The 15,030-nt window shown below is 41.0% G+C and overlaps 1 protein-coding gene across 1 annotated transcript in view; it reads left to right on the top strand.

Annotated features, from left to right (window-relative positions):
• The window catches only part of APOO (apolipoprotein O), a 53,926-nt gene that overhangs the window by 4,127 nt on the left and 34,769 nt on the right, over window positions 1–15,030 (top strand). The window lies entirely within an intron of this gene.

Here is a 15,030-nt window from a genome sequence, read left to right as displayed (position 1 = left end):
TCAGTCTCGTTGTGGAGGGCACAGCTCACAGTGGCCCATGGCGGGGATTGAACCGGCAACCTTGTTGTTAAGAGCACCGCGCTCTAACCAACTGAGCTAACTGGCCGCCCCCTGATTCTCCATTTTTTAACAAGTTCCTGGGTGATATAGGTCTGCTGGTCCCCCATCATACTTTGAATAGCAAGAACTGAGGTAAATGGGTAGATGAATGGTTTCTCGTGTTTTCAAGGTGAGTGATTTTCTGAGCGTGGTGGAATTTGGAAGAGGCACTGACCCAGGAACAAAACAAGATAAGAGAGGCTTTGAGGGCTCTGCTGAGAGCTGCTAGGGCAGGTCTGTCATGATTGCAGTCCAGGAGCGGGGACAGAGCAGATGGTAGGATTGATCTGGATGTCAGAGTTATCAGCTTGGGTCACCTAGGACTGGAGGGCAAAGGAGTTGATAGTATAGGTGTCGGTAGAGAAAGTACAGTGTGTGTGATTACTTATGTGCATATATACAATTAAAACATTTCAACTGTTAAGCATTGTTTTAGCTATTCATCTTCAGGTCAGTAGGGGGCACTAGTGGATTAAAAAACACGTGAAAAGCTGCCCAATATTTGCATTCTATCGCAGGAAGCAGCTTTTCTTTCTTTTCTTTTTTCCCTAGTTCCTTGAATTTATTCTATTTTTTTATTATTATTAAATTTATTGGGGTGAACATTTATCCATAAAGGTATATGTACTCTGATGTTCATTGCAGCATTATTTACAGTGGCCAAGACATGGAAACAACCAAAGTGTCCTTCAGTAGATGATAGGAAGCAGCTTTTCTGTACTGATTCAGAAAGCTTGAATGCTGAATACATACACCCGGTCCCCAGATTCACAGTAGTAGATTTCATTCATTACACAAATGGTTATCATGTGCTGTAACCTGACGGGTACAAATGAAAAGACCCAGTTTTTACCTAGGAGAGAGTCCCCAAATATGACAAATAATTTCCAGGGCCCTAGCCACAGATAAGATTTAGTTATAAGTGAGGTCCAGGAACTACTAGTTGTTTCTTTTTTAATTTTTTATTGGGGAATATTGGGGAAGAGTTGTGTTTTTCCAGGACCCATCAGCTCCAAGTCAAGTCGTATTTGTTTTTTTTCAGTCTGGTTGTGGAGGGTGCAGCTCAGCTTCAAGTTATTGTTTTCAATCTAGTTGTGGAGGGCCCAGCTCGCTGGCCCATGTGGGAATCGAACTGGCGACCTTGGTGTTAGGAGCACTGCTCTCTAACCAACTGAGCTAAGCGGCTGCCCCAGGAACCTCTAGTTTTGAAAAAGCTCCCCAGGTGACTGTGAAACTTCCATTGCAGGAGCTCACAGTGCTGTTAGCAGCACCGACATAAACAGCCTATTCCGATGCAGTGGCATTAAGGGCTCTAGTGGAAAAGCTGGAGAATATAGATGGAGCAGTGGATCTCAACCTGGACTGCACATTAGCATCCCCCTGGGGAGCTTGGCAAGTCTCGATGCCCAGGCTGCCGGCAGAATCTCTATGGTTGGATTCTAGGCATCCAGTTTTAGAGCTTGCAGCCAACCTTGAGAGCCACTTACCCACTTGGAAGAATGAGCACCAGCAGGGGGCATCAGGAGACTGGGGGAGACTGCTGGCGCTGACCTTGGAAGCTGGGCACACCAGCTAGAAGGGGCCTTCCTGCCAAGTAGAGCAGAAGAGCACATGCAAGGACACAGAAGTGACACTGTTCAGCGCAATGTTAAGACTAGCACCAACCTGAAATTGTTGTGTGGGTTACATTAACTCAGGCCTAAAGCTTAGCACAAAGTAAGTCTCGATAAGTGTGAGCCGTTAGTAGTAACTCATAGTTGGCCTCTTGTAGGAAGGAGGCTGCTACGGGAGTATTATGGTGGTGCACATTCTCGGGGCTTTCTCCAAGAAATTTTCGTTTCCAAACTTGGTTGTTGACGATGTGGCAGACGAGGGAGAATTCAAGGATGCCGCCCAGGCTTTTGGCTTGGGAAATTCAGTGGCAGTTAGAACCATTCATTGAGATGGGAAAGTGGGAGAAGGCCAAGTTTGATTTGGGGGGAGATGATCATTTGATTTTTACGTGGTTGGGCTTGTTGAAATAATTGTGGAATTCAGAGGTGATCATCAGTTGTCATGGAACCCAAGGGCATGGAGTTTTCATGAGGTGTGGGCAGGAGATGGGAGAAGCATCGGATGCCTCGAGGGTGAGAAGGTGCCTCAGTGAAAGCTGGTCTGTATCCGTTCCTTCCTGAAGGACGGAGACGTGACCTGTACTCAGAAGTCAGCGCTCAGAAGCTCCTAGGTGACTGTGACTGTATCCTTGACTACAGAGCATTATTATGTCACATAGTCTCTGGGGCTGTTTGCTCTTGATGTAATGCCCTTATTGCCTGTCTCAGTTTCTGAAATTAATTTTATCATGAATAATATGTTACTAGTACAAACAGGAGAATTACACTGCCAAATGGAAAAGGAAAATCCTCTGTAAATTGGAAAAGAAGTACTGTAACTTTATTTTACTTGATTATTTTAAATGCTACATATTTTGAAAGATAATATTTTTTTTTCCTTACAATGTAAGCATCTCTGAGGGAATTCTTCTGAAGGAATTATAGTGAATAGGTTTTTACTCACATAAATACATATTTATGTGCAGAATTAGTGTATTTTTTCCCCCTTTCTTACTCTTCAGAGATGTTGGGGTAGGTAGGTCACAAAGAAGAAAATACTGCCCCGCACCGCTGGGCGCGCTCAGAAAGCACAGGCTCTGCTTGTAGCTGTAGTGTTTCTGGTTTCTGGCTGAGTGACCTCGGTGAGGTTTCTTCATCTCTTGGAGTCCCCTTATCAGGGTACGGTGGGGGCAGTCATATGCTCATCCATGTTGCACAGGATCGGTGGGAGGTTCAAATGTGATAACGTATGTGGAAAGCACAGTAAACTACCAAGCACGATATGAATATGAAGTGTTTTCAGTGTCGTCTGCCTCACATCTATCCACTGAAGTGATCTAGAATTTCAGGTTAGCACTGTGGATTTAGGACTGCGGAAAGTAGATCAAACTTGGATAAATTCACTTCTCATTCAGAACTGAATTCTGCTTAGGCCACTGTAACATTCTTCCGTCTACTTCTAAAATGCACGTAGCCTCTCATGTGCAGCTGACACTGGAAGAGGAGAAGGAAGCAGTAGATGAATTATACCTTAAAAGCATGAGAGGCAGAGATAAAATGGAGAACAGCAGGTAATGAGCTAGACATTTATGATATATGAATTTATTACCCCATGAGGCTTATGCATGTTTACAGACTTTCATGATATGAAGGTTTAATTTATAATCCGTATGTATATGTGCTCCACACCCGTGTCCTTTCTAGACTAAACTGAAGCTTCTTAGAGGCTAGGAATGAACTTTGGTATTTGTTTGTATGGTACATGTAAAATTACTGCAAGTAATTAGATGCATAGAAATCACTATAGCAAAGATATGTATCTGTTTCAAAAACTAGAGCGTTATTTATAATATGACAGGAAACTACCAAAAGATTTTTTTAAATGAAGGAATTACAGGAGTTTGCATCAGATGATTTTCTGCAATAGTGCTTAAGTGGAATTTTAGGGTTAATGCATACAGCATGAAACTATGTGGATACTTTCAGGGGGGAAAAAAAATCTCAGTCTAAAGATGTATTTTAGAATTTGGAAGTTGTTTTTTATTTTTGCTGAGGTTTCTTAATTTGTGCATGGCCTCATGCCAGTTTTATTAGAAAGCTTGAACGGTGCCAGTTTCTTAATGTAATTAATGGGTTTTAAAACTCATCTTCAGTGTACACTAAAACTTGTAGAAACCAGAATTTAGAGCAAGGGTTATAGGGTTTTTAATATGCTTAAGAGCCTGTAACTTTGAATATTAAGCTGTATTTTCATGATAATAGCATTACAGATGGTACAATTGTATTTTGAATGAATATTGTTTTAAAGGCACTTTAAATACAGTCACCCTTTGTTTTCCGACTTCTTTGTGACTCTTTGAAGCGACAAGGTGTATGTTTATTCAAAGCCCACGCTGGCTCCAACTTAAGGATGTCTTTGATTGAGTGAGGATAAGGAACCCTTGGTGGAGCTAGAGATAGATTCACAAGTGCATGTTCATTGCTTTAGTTGGGAGGGGTACCCAGTGGTCCCCTTTTTTCAGATTGCCTATTCGTTCCTTTCAATGGTCTTTTTAAATAGGACATATGAAAATAATAGGGGCGGCCGGTTAGCTCAGCTGGTTAGAGCGTGGTGCTGGTAACACCAAGGTTACCGGTTCGATCCTGCATGGGCCACTGTGAGCTGTGCCCTCCTTATAAAAAAACACACGAAAAACAAAAAACAAAACAAAACAAAAAACTGGCTCTCCCTAGGAGGGCAATGCAGTGAAAATAATAAAGGTTCACTTTTCTTTTTTCCCCATCCCACAAATGTCAGTCCTTTTGAAATATCAGCCTGTTTTTCTTTGTGCTCGTTGAAATGAATCTCCTCTTGCATTAGAAGTAGATTCGTGTGTCGCATTATGAGATAGGTTAAACTAGTGAGTAAGTAAGCACAAAGTGATAGGAGGACTCCAACAAGTTTACTAAGTCCTCACTAAGTTTACTTACCTCACTTGGCAAATATTGACTCTCAGCCTGTTTATGGAGTCACATCATTTGGGAACACTGTTAAAAATTGTTGTGTATAGTCCAAATATTGATGGACTTTTTTTGTTTTTGTTCCTTATTTTTGCAAAAATTTTTATTGTGATTCCAGATTTATCATAGCTGAATTGAGCCTTGCACATAACTTTTTTCCCTGAAAGAATTTTGCAGTTTCTTTTCCTTAAAGAAGAAGCTCATGACTAACTGAGATGAGGTCGAAGGCAGTTGTCGTCAGTGAATTTGGTTTTCTCTGTGCACACAGCGTCTATCAGGAAATGAAACCTATTGGGAAACGGTCGGTGCACACAGTGGTCTGTTAGGAAATGAAGCCTAGATAGACTGTACTTTGACAGAATAGCTCTTCCTCTTAGAAAATGTAGGGTTTTTTTAATTGCTTAAAAACATAGAAGCATTTGAAAGGCATGTCTTGAAGTAAATGTTCCCCTGTGATTTTTTGCTATCTATGTTCTCTTAACTCAGGAAAGAATGAATGGATCTTGGGATGCCATTTAAGAGAGAAATTATATATATATATATATATATATATATATATATATATATACACACACATACATACAGAGGCTGTCAAAAAATGTATACACGTTTTAAGAAAGGAAAACTATTAAAATTGTAATAATATATACCTATAATGAAAGATGAATACAAATCACATTTGACTTCTGCAATGACAAGAGGTGCTCAAAGTGGTTACCATCAGCGTCCAGACACTTCTGATTACGGTGAACTACTGCTTGAGCAACGTTGACCAAAGCGTCTACTTGTATACATTTTTTGGCACCCCCGGTATATACTGGGGGGTGCCAAAAAACGTATACACATGACTTGTATTCATGTTTTGTTATCGGCACATAGTAAGTGTTATAATTTTAATACAGTTTTTTCCTTAAAATGTGTATACATGTTTTTGTCTCATATATATATATGTATATGTACATATACATATATATATGTATATGTACATATACGTATGTATGTATTGGAGTTTTAGGTAAGCAGTGGTAAGTTTCTGTCTGCATGAGGAAGTTCAAAATAAATTTGAAACATGATAAATTATATGTCATCTGTGTTCCAAGTCTGTGAAACCAGTACATCCCAACCAGATGACTCAAAACCTGCCTGAAGGAACAATTATCTCATCACTCTTTGGCCCTGAGGTTTTTCTTCCTGTTTATCAGTCAAGTTTATTATTTTTGTGTGTGAATTTAACAAAATCTGGTAACTATTTTTAAAGAGCAGGAAATGAAACAATCACAGATGAAACAGGTTTTTTTGCTTTGCTGACCTAATTTTGTGGTGAATCCTGCCCTCCAAAGATAAAATAGAAGTTGGTTTTCTGTAAGAAAAGAATAATATTAATCTTGAAAACAGCCTCAGTTTTCTTCTTTCGTCATCTCTTCAGAGCATTCTGTTTGTAGTGGGTGAGGAAGAACAAGGAAATATAAGTTACTCCAGTACAGAATTAAAAGTTTGTCATAAAATAGTTCTGTGTTTGTTATAGTTGGAAGAGTTTTCCTTTTTGTTGGTTAAAGTCTGAATTCTTAAAACATTGGTTTCATAATCCCTTCACTATGAAACAGATTGAAATGATTGTGGTTTCTATCGTTGAAGTATAAGTGCTCCCAAATGTATACATCCAAATGAGTGCCCGTCAAAACAGTCTTTTAGAGGGCAGATTTAATTATCCTGTCTATTTCTTCCAAACACGCTGTCACTGATCAATATATTTATTCCAAAAATATCACCGTTCAAAACATTTTGTCCCTGTATGTTTGGAGTTATCTTTATACTTTCTGGCAAATTCTTTAGAATATCCTCAGGAGCCAGCCCTTTTTGTTCTCTGTTACAACAGAGATCAATATTCACTGTAAAAACTTCAGGAAATACAGATAATACTAAAGAATCACCCTTAATCCCACCATCTATAGATAACCACTGTTAACATCTTTTCAGACTCTTCTTCTGGACATACTGATATATACCCTCAGTTTGACATTTTCAAAAAAACTCACAAACTTCTTCCCTCCCCCGCTTTTAAAACAAATGTCATTTTCTTATCTGCTTTTCTCATTTTTATTTCAAATATATTGAGACTGATTTTCTTATAAGCGTAAAATTTGACCTGAAGGCATTTAGAAATGGAAACCATAAGAGCACATGTTAAAAGCAAGCTCCTTTATTAATTATATAAGTAGTTGCAGTAGATTCTGACTCAGTATATGCTCTATCAAGGTTACTATTTTGAAGAAAAAACATTATTTTTTGAGGAGGCGTAGTTTATTTTTCTTTCCGGCTGCATTGATTTTTTTCTTTTTTACCATCTTAACCATTTTTTTTAGTTCCATATATATTTTTTGTTGTGATAAAAGAATCACATAACATAAAATTCACCATCTTAATCATTTTTAAGTGTGCAGCTTGGTAGTGTAAAATATATTCATACTGATGTGGAAAAGACCTCCTGAGTTTTTTCATCTTGCGAAACTGAAACTCTATACCCATTAAACAACTCCCCATTTCCTCCTTCCCCCAGCTTCTGGTAATCACCTTCTACTTCCTGTTTCTATGAATTTGACTACTTTAAGTACCTCATGTAAACGAAATTATACAGTGTTTGTCTTTTGTGATTGGCTTTTTCACTTAGCCTGGTTGTCCACAGGTTCTGCTGTTCCTTGTGATGTAGGAATATTTCTCTCGGAGTCCCCAAAAGATGTAGGGGCCTTTGGAGTGAGTGAGTGAGTGAGGGCCAGGATCCTGTCTCGTGAGACCGAAGAATGGAAACACGGACCCAGGAGAGGCAAAGAGTTTTAAAAAGAGGATAGTTTATTGAAAGCAAAGGGTCAAAGCTCCCAAACAGGAGGGGGTCCCGAGTGGGGGTGCCCCGTGACTGAGGCAAAAGCTCTTACTTTTGTCCCTTCCCTTGCCTGCTTGGGGAAGGGGCCTGGAGCCTTCTAATGGAATTCATCTATCAGGTTTGTCCTGTTTGCCCATCCTGAAGGGATTAACGAAATAACCCAGTCCTATCTATCAGATCTGCCCCTTTGTCCAGCGAAAAGGGATTTGAGATTATTTATTAACCCCAAGGCGCTCTCATACCTTTGTCCTGGAAAGAGGGGACATTCCAGAACCTGGAGTGTCAGGATATGGCTGCTTTTTGGTTTATTCCACCAGGAACCTCCGTGTCTACCTAACGACATGCTAACTAACCTGTCTCACTTGCATGTATATACACCACATTTCCTTTACCCATTCATCTTTCCGTGGACGCTTGGGTTGCTTCCACTTTTTGGCTATTGTGAATAATGCTGCTATGGACATGGGTGTGCAAATATGTCCCTGAGGCCTTGCTTTCAATTCTTTTGGACATATATCCAGAAATGGGATTGCTGGATCATATGGCAATTCTATTTTTAATTTTTTTGAGGAATCTCCATACTGTTTTCCTTAGTGGTTGCAGCACTTTACATTCCCACCCACCGTGCATAAGGGTTCCGGTTTGTCTATATCCTCACCAACACTTGTTGTTTTCTGTGTTTTTGATTGTGGCCGTCCTAAGGGGTGTGAGGTGAGAAAATACCTATTTAAAAATTATAGAAGTAATATTGAAATAACTTTTCCTTGTAAAAAGTCAAAACAGTATAGTTAATTGTCAGGTTTCCATTGCCTCCTTCCCTCTAACCTCCTTCTCAGAGAAAGCCTCTGTTACCAGTTTGGTGTGTTGCCTACCAGATTAGAAAGGATTGCTGTACAAAATATAGGTACTATACTGGACACTCATTTTGGGAGGAGGACATATTCTTTTAATGTATCAAGACTATGGACTCATTTAGTTTCTCCGTTTTTAATTCAATTTATGACACATTACTAAGGCCAGCAATGTAACCTGATTTGGGCAAAATTATTGATTTTTTTCCATCATTTTGTTTTACCCTAAATTCTTTCACAGTTTATTTGTTGTTTTATGTTCTTTTTTTAGAACAAGAATAACCTCAAAAGCATTGTCAGTTTTCATAGCTCTTTAAAAAAAAATCCATTTTAGATTTTTACCTCTTAAATAACTGAAAAGAATCAGATTAAAAGCATTTTATTTTTAAATGAAAAATGCTTTCAGATGGAAATGATTGCAGGAAAGTTTGATTGAAGATCAAAGAACAGTGTAACATTTTGGGGGAAAACATATAATCGTGCATTTATTTTTAAAATGTCCCCAAATACATTTATTTTCCACAGTAATAGAAATAAAAATGATCTTCTGCAATAACTTTGGAAACAGCTGCACATTTTAATGTGCAGGTGATATGACAGCTATGTTATACAACAGCTAAAGAGCAATAATTAAAGCATTAGATTTATTTATGCAATTTTTCATACCAAACTATTTTGAGTAGATTATCATTGAAACCCCATCTGACCTTGATATTAAAAGGGAACTTTTTGATTGGGAATGTTTTTAACATTAATGCAGCCGCCATGGTTCATGATTGCCTATGTTTGCTCCATGTACAGATCGTATCTACTCATGGGTGTAGCTGAAAAGACTGTGGTGTGTAGGAGTCATTCTCATGTTCCGAACCTGTGGTTTCGTTTGTTCCTGCTCTTTACAGAGGATGTACCTGGTGGCACTGAGTCTTAAGATCGAGCTGTTGGGTGACCCTGCTAAGGAAAAAGGAGGAAGGGAGGAAGGGAAAAAGGGCGGCGGGCAGGCAGGCAGGCGCCAACTTTCTGATGGTTGATTCTGCCTTCTCTCTGCAGTTGTTGCCCAGAATTTCCAGTTGTGGTACATTATTGCTTTTTCCGTGTTAGAACTTCTGTCCCTTGTCTGTTAGTGCACTTATCACGGCTGGTGTGATTATTTGTTTATCTGCTTTATTAGATTGTGGAGGCAGCGACCACACCTTATTGTCTTTGAAGCCCATTATTGTTTCATTAAAGAGTTGCTTTGATATTGTCTTTTGACTGTGGGGCTTGTGGGACCATTAAATGAGGGAGAGGAAACTCGGAAGAAAGAGGTTTTGGAGGAAGATAATTCATTATGAGGTAGAAATGGAGAAACCTGGTGAAGATATCCATGGGAGTTAATCATACACGCCTGAGGCTTAGGGACAGGCTGGGGCTGGGAATACGGATTTGGGCATGAATAGCACAGGGTGGGAGTGAAAGACTTAGATGTAACAGAAATTGCTCTGGAGTGAGGAGAGGGTTAAGACGCAGCAACCTCGGAGAGATGGGCAGAGGAAGAGAAGGCCCCAAAGGAGCCCGAGAGAGTGCCCTACAAAGCCTGTAGAATGGAGCCAGAGTAGAATCTTGGAAACAAAGGAAGAGAGAGTTTGAACATGGTGGAATGGTCACCAGTTTGAGGGTACAGCCGAGATGCCAGATGTCCATTGGAGTTTAGTAACTTGGAGGCCATTGGTGGCCTTGGGAAGAACAGTTTTAGGTACTTTGAGTAGTGAAGGGAGGCGGGAATAAAGTAGAGAAAACGAATAGTCAGTCTTTCTAACTTGGAGTTGAAATGTAATGAACATACAGAAAAGTGCACAGATCACAAGTGAATTTTTACAAACTGACCAAACTAGTGCACTTGGCACTCTGGAAGCCCTCATGGCCCTTCTAGTCATCCCCTAGCTTGCCAAGGTGTCCACTGTTTTGCCTTCTAACTGTAGTCTATTTTAAAAATAAAAATAGGGTGATAGTTAGAAGGGAAATTAGGGGTGGAGGCTATTGGTTGTGTTTTAAGATGAGTAAGATGTTCTTGAATGTAAATAAATCCCATAACTTCTCTAGTGGGTGTCCAGTCATTTCTTTTTATGTCAGGACAATTTTCATTTCATTATTTTAGATGTTTTTAAAAGTAAGTATGTTTGAGTGTTTATACAAATTAAGTTGAATAACTGTTCTCCAAGCATCTGTTTGTGGAATAGTGATTTTCTAAACTTGGCTGATCATGAGAATAGATTCTTGGGCCCCTCTAGGTTTACTGAATGAGACACTCTGGGAATCTATGCTTCTAAAAAACTGCCCAGGTGATTCTGAAACCTTGTGCACACAGGCCTGCAAAGCAAGGCTTACATTTTATCAAAAAGGAAACTGGTACATATTTTAAATGGAAGGTCTACTAAGGTGATAGATCTGTAATTGTGGGTGAGTCAAGGGTTACCCTTTTTAAAAATGGAAGATATTATATACTGGATTCTCCATAAAGTTGAAAAAGAAAGCCAGTTGTAAGGGTTTGGAGACCCACCATTATTAAGCATCCTTGAATAATTCTGAGGGTGGCTTATTTAGCTTGAGGCTTTGTCTTTAAAGCAGTTTTACTGGCACACAATCAGAAAGTGGTCTTGGACCTAGAGTTCTGGGCAGTGTAGTTTTACTTGGAAAACAAGGACTGTTTAGCCCTCTGAGGACCCATTTTGATCTGAGTGTTTATGACCTTACCAGATTCGTATCTTTGTTAGCTGTGCCCAAGGCTCTGCCCTTGCGGCTGGAGCTGAACGCTGAATTCTATCTTACGCCTGCGTCCTTATACGAAAAATTTTATTTTGAAAATTCTGACCTGAGTCTTTTGAGTAAACTCATAAGCTTCCTGGAAACGCTGTAAGGGCAGGGGCCGCGTTTGCTTAAGTGTATGTGCTGGTTAGCACTATGCCTGACACAGAGGAGTCATGCAAGAAATCTTTCTTTCTGAAATAAAATTCCAGTTGACTTCTTCTAATTGTTATATATAACCTTGGTTACCTTCCCAGGTTTGTTTTGCTCTTATCAGTCCTTGATGAGCTTCAGTGGAGAGAGAAGCAAAAGCCGTTAAGACGGTGGCCTACCCTTTTACAATACTTCTTGTCAGGGCTCTATCCACCCAACTGCCAATCCTGGTGCTGTTTCCATTGACGATTAAGCCTCCTGTGGACTATGTAAAACAAAAGTTGAAAGACAGAGTCCAAAGGTCTAAGATGGAGAACATACCTTGATAGGGAGAATATAAGATATCTTGCTGGGGAATAGAATCAGACAGAAAGAAAGAAAGGTTTAGCCATATGAGCCAGAGAGCTTAATGGGACCCCCCCCCCAGGTTTGCAGAGCTAAGGATCACCAACTCACTTTTGTTTGAGCCAAATTTTAGTTTTCCCTATGCTGTGTATCTCTTGCAGCTATATTAAAAGCCTCAGACAAGCTAACACATTGGGGTCCTTACTTTATTAAAAGCCTCAGACAAGCTAACACATTGGGGTCCTTCCTTTGAGACTGACCCTTGGCCAGCAGTTCCCACCCATATTTGGGCCTGAATTTGGCATGGTTTAGGTGCGCATGGATTCTTTTTGAGATACAGTTTGCACAGATTTTAAGTTGTACAAATCTTATAACAATTTGAGTTTTGACATCCCACATCCCAAACAAAATACGGATCACCCCAGAAAGTTCCCTTGTGCCCCTCTCAGTAAGTCCACCTCCTCCACCCTTCACCCCCAGGCGTCAACTGTTCTGATTTCTTCACTATGTATTAGGTTTGAGGCCGTGGATTTTAAAACATACGTATTTTCTTAAAGTCTGCATGGTGAGAAATGTCGCCAATAATATTTATTCAAGTAAATCAGTACCTCTCAGTGTGGGGTGGGGAATGCCCCTCAGGAGACTTTTGGCAGTGTCTGGAGACATTTTTGACTCATGACTGGGAGGGGGTGCTATTGGCGTCTAGTGGGTAGAGGCCAGGGATACAGCTAAGCCTCCTCCAGTGCACGGGACAGCCTTACAGCCGAGAATGATCCAGACCTAAACAGCAATCGTGCGGAGATTGAGAAACTCTGAAGTTATGTGCTCTCTCTGCAGAGAGAATTCAGACTCTGTGGATTTCCCAAGTCTCCTGGGATGACGTTTGTTTTTTCTTTCTTTTTGTTTGTGGACAGCCTGCAGGAAACTGAAAGGGCAGCTACAGGAGGTGGCTTTCTTAGGTGCTACCGCCCTGTGGCCACAGTTCTTGCCATGGAATGGGAGTGAGGGTGGGCTTGGGGCAGGGGAAGGCCAACAGGAGAAAAAGAGGAAGAAAACAACTTGGGCAATGAAGGCAGGCTTAGCATAATAAAATGAGAAAAATGGATAAGAGGGAAAAATAAAGTACAAATTAATAATCTATAAAAGTTCAGTAAAATGTTACATTTAAAAAGTAAACGAATTGAGATTGAGAATAATCAAGTACAGAAAAAGTGGGAATCTGAATCAAAACAGTAGAAGGCCATGAAAAGAAAAATGGAATATGTGAAAAGTAGATAGTATTAAGGACTGAAAGCAGGGACTGAGAATTAAGAAGGTTAACATAAGGCATTATATCAGATGAGGGTGAAGATAGGGGACACTATGAGCCCCAAATGCTCGGAGGATCAAGTGCTCCATGGGGAGTGGGGAAGGGGCGTGGGAGCAGCTCCTGCCTGTGAGGAAGCGCCCAGGAAACAAAGTCCAGGGCGGGGCCAGCTGGCTCAGGGGAAAGTCCACGACTCAAGCAGTGTTGTCAGTAGGTCATGGGCAGCCCCAGGGAGGGGGCAGAGAGCACTGAGTGTGCTCCTCTAGAGCCCTGCAGCCTAACAGGCCCTCTGCTGGGGTGTTGGGAGGGGCCTCACGGACTGTGTCAGCACTAGCTGACTGACCTTTACCCTGGAAGCAAAAGAAATTTGTAGCAGTAGTGCCTGGAAATGAAGACCTTTCAAGATGAACATGTAATACTTCAGGGTGTGTTCATCATTTCTAAAACAGTTCAAGTAATAACCATTCTTTTAAATCACATCTAGCTCTTTATTTGCTTCTGCAATCTGGGAATTTCCTTTTTTGTGTGTGATTACAGGCATACAATTCAACAGACATTTTTGTTGTTGTTGTTGTTTTGGGGGGAACACCCTTTTTGTTTTGTTTTTTTAATTTTATATTGGGGAACAGTGTGTTTCTCCAGGGCTCATCAGCTCCAACTCATTGTCCTTCAATCTAGTTGTGGAGGGCGCAGCTCACTGGCGCATGTGGGAATTGAACCAGCAACCCTCTTGTTCAGAGCTCGCGCTCTCACCAACTGAGACATCCGGCCACCCCATTTTTGTTGTTTTATCTAACGTGTTTGGTGAGTATTACAGAATAGCTTAGTCTTTCATATTACAGGCACTGCAAATCTCAGCAATATGATTTCTGTGATGCTAAGTCATGCCTAAGTAGTTATAACAAGTCAAGCACTCATTTCTTTTTCCCCTCTTCCGTCCATTCATGCAGGCAGTACACAGTTACACAGTTACTGAGCGTTTATGTGCCAGGCACTAGGAACGCAGAGTAAGACACAGCCCCATCCTGAAAGGGCTTCCAGTCTGATAGGGAGAACTTGATCAGCATAAATAAATGGATAAATAAGAAAAGCAACGAATTTCCCTGCTCTTAGGCAGTTGTACAGAAAGACAAAGCAGAATAGAACATTCTAAGCCTAGGAATCAGCAGGTGCGAACTCATGAAGCTGGGAAACAACATGGGAGAAATATAGGGCGTTTCAGTTTAGTGGGAGAAGGCCGAATGACAGAGAGGAGCTTAGCGAAGGTGGTGGGGGACAGACCGTAATGGGCCTTGTTTGGTCCACATAAAAGTCCTAGGTAATAAATACTGAAGGAGCTCAAGTAAGGGTAGAAGATAATCAGGTTTGCAGGTTAGAACGATCGTTCTTGTGCATTGTGGTGCTTCGACTCATCAGAGGGCCAGGTGAGCAGTGAGAATGCTGCTAAAACAATGCAGGAAAGAAATGAGGGCCCAAGGGAAGGTTGTGCAGGAGGGGCTAGAGAAGGTGACTGGCGATCATTTAATGACCAGACTTAAGGACCAGTGGGATGGGGTTGGTGGTGAAGATGACCTCCGAGTTTCTGATCAGATTGTCTAGTTGGGTGTTTGTACCATTCCTGAGAGAGGAAGTAGAGGAAGAAGGCCATGTTTAGGGGGAAAAATGCTAGATGGTCAAGTGCTGTGTAGATGTAGGGGATAATTGAGGGAAAACTTGGACTTGATTCCACAGCACACAGGCCTCGTGTGGACTTGGAGGCACAGGCAAAGGCTTGCTGAGTTGGTTTTAGACATGCTTGGTCTGGGGAGCTGATGTCCCATCTAGGTGGAAATGTCCACAACTGATAGGATAAGTGAGTTGGGAGCTCAGGAGAAAGCTCCGGGCTGGGGCTGCCTTACCTGGGAGTCACTGGCTTCGTGGCAAAGCCATGACGGTGAGTGCCCCAGTCGGGGAAAGCAAGGCACGGAGAGACTGAGTTTGTGAACCGAGATCGGAGAGACCATCTCTGTATGGGAATGGAAAGGG

This window comes from Rhinolophus sinicus, chromosome 18 (assembly GCF_057876585.1).
Source record: "Rhinolophus sinicus isolate RSI-liver-muscle chromosome 18, RSI-T2T, whole genome shotgun sequence".
In the NCBI taxonomy this organism is placed as follows: domain Eukaryota; kingdom Metazoa; phylum Chordata; class Mammalia; order Chiroptera; family Rhinolophidae; genus Rhinolophus; species Rhinolophus sinicus.
The sequence above is the reverse complement of the archived record's forward strand: the minus strand, read 5'-3'. Positions and strand labels throughout refer to the sequence as shown.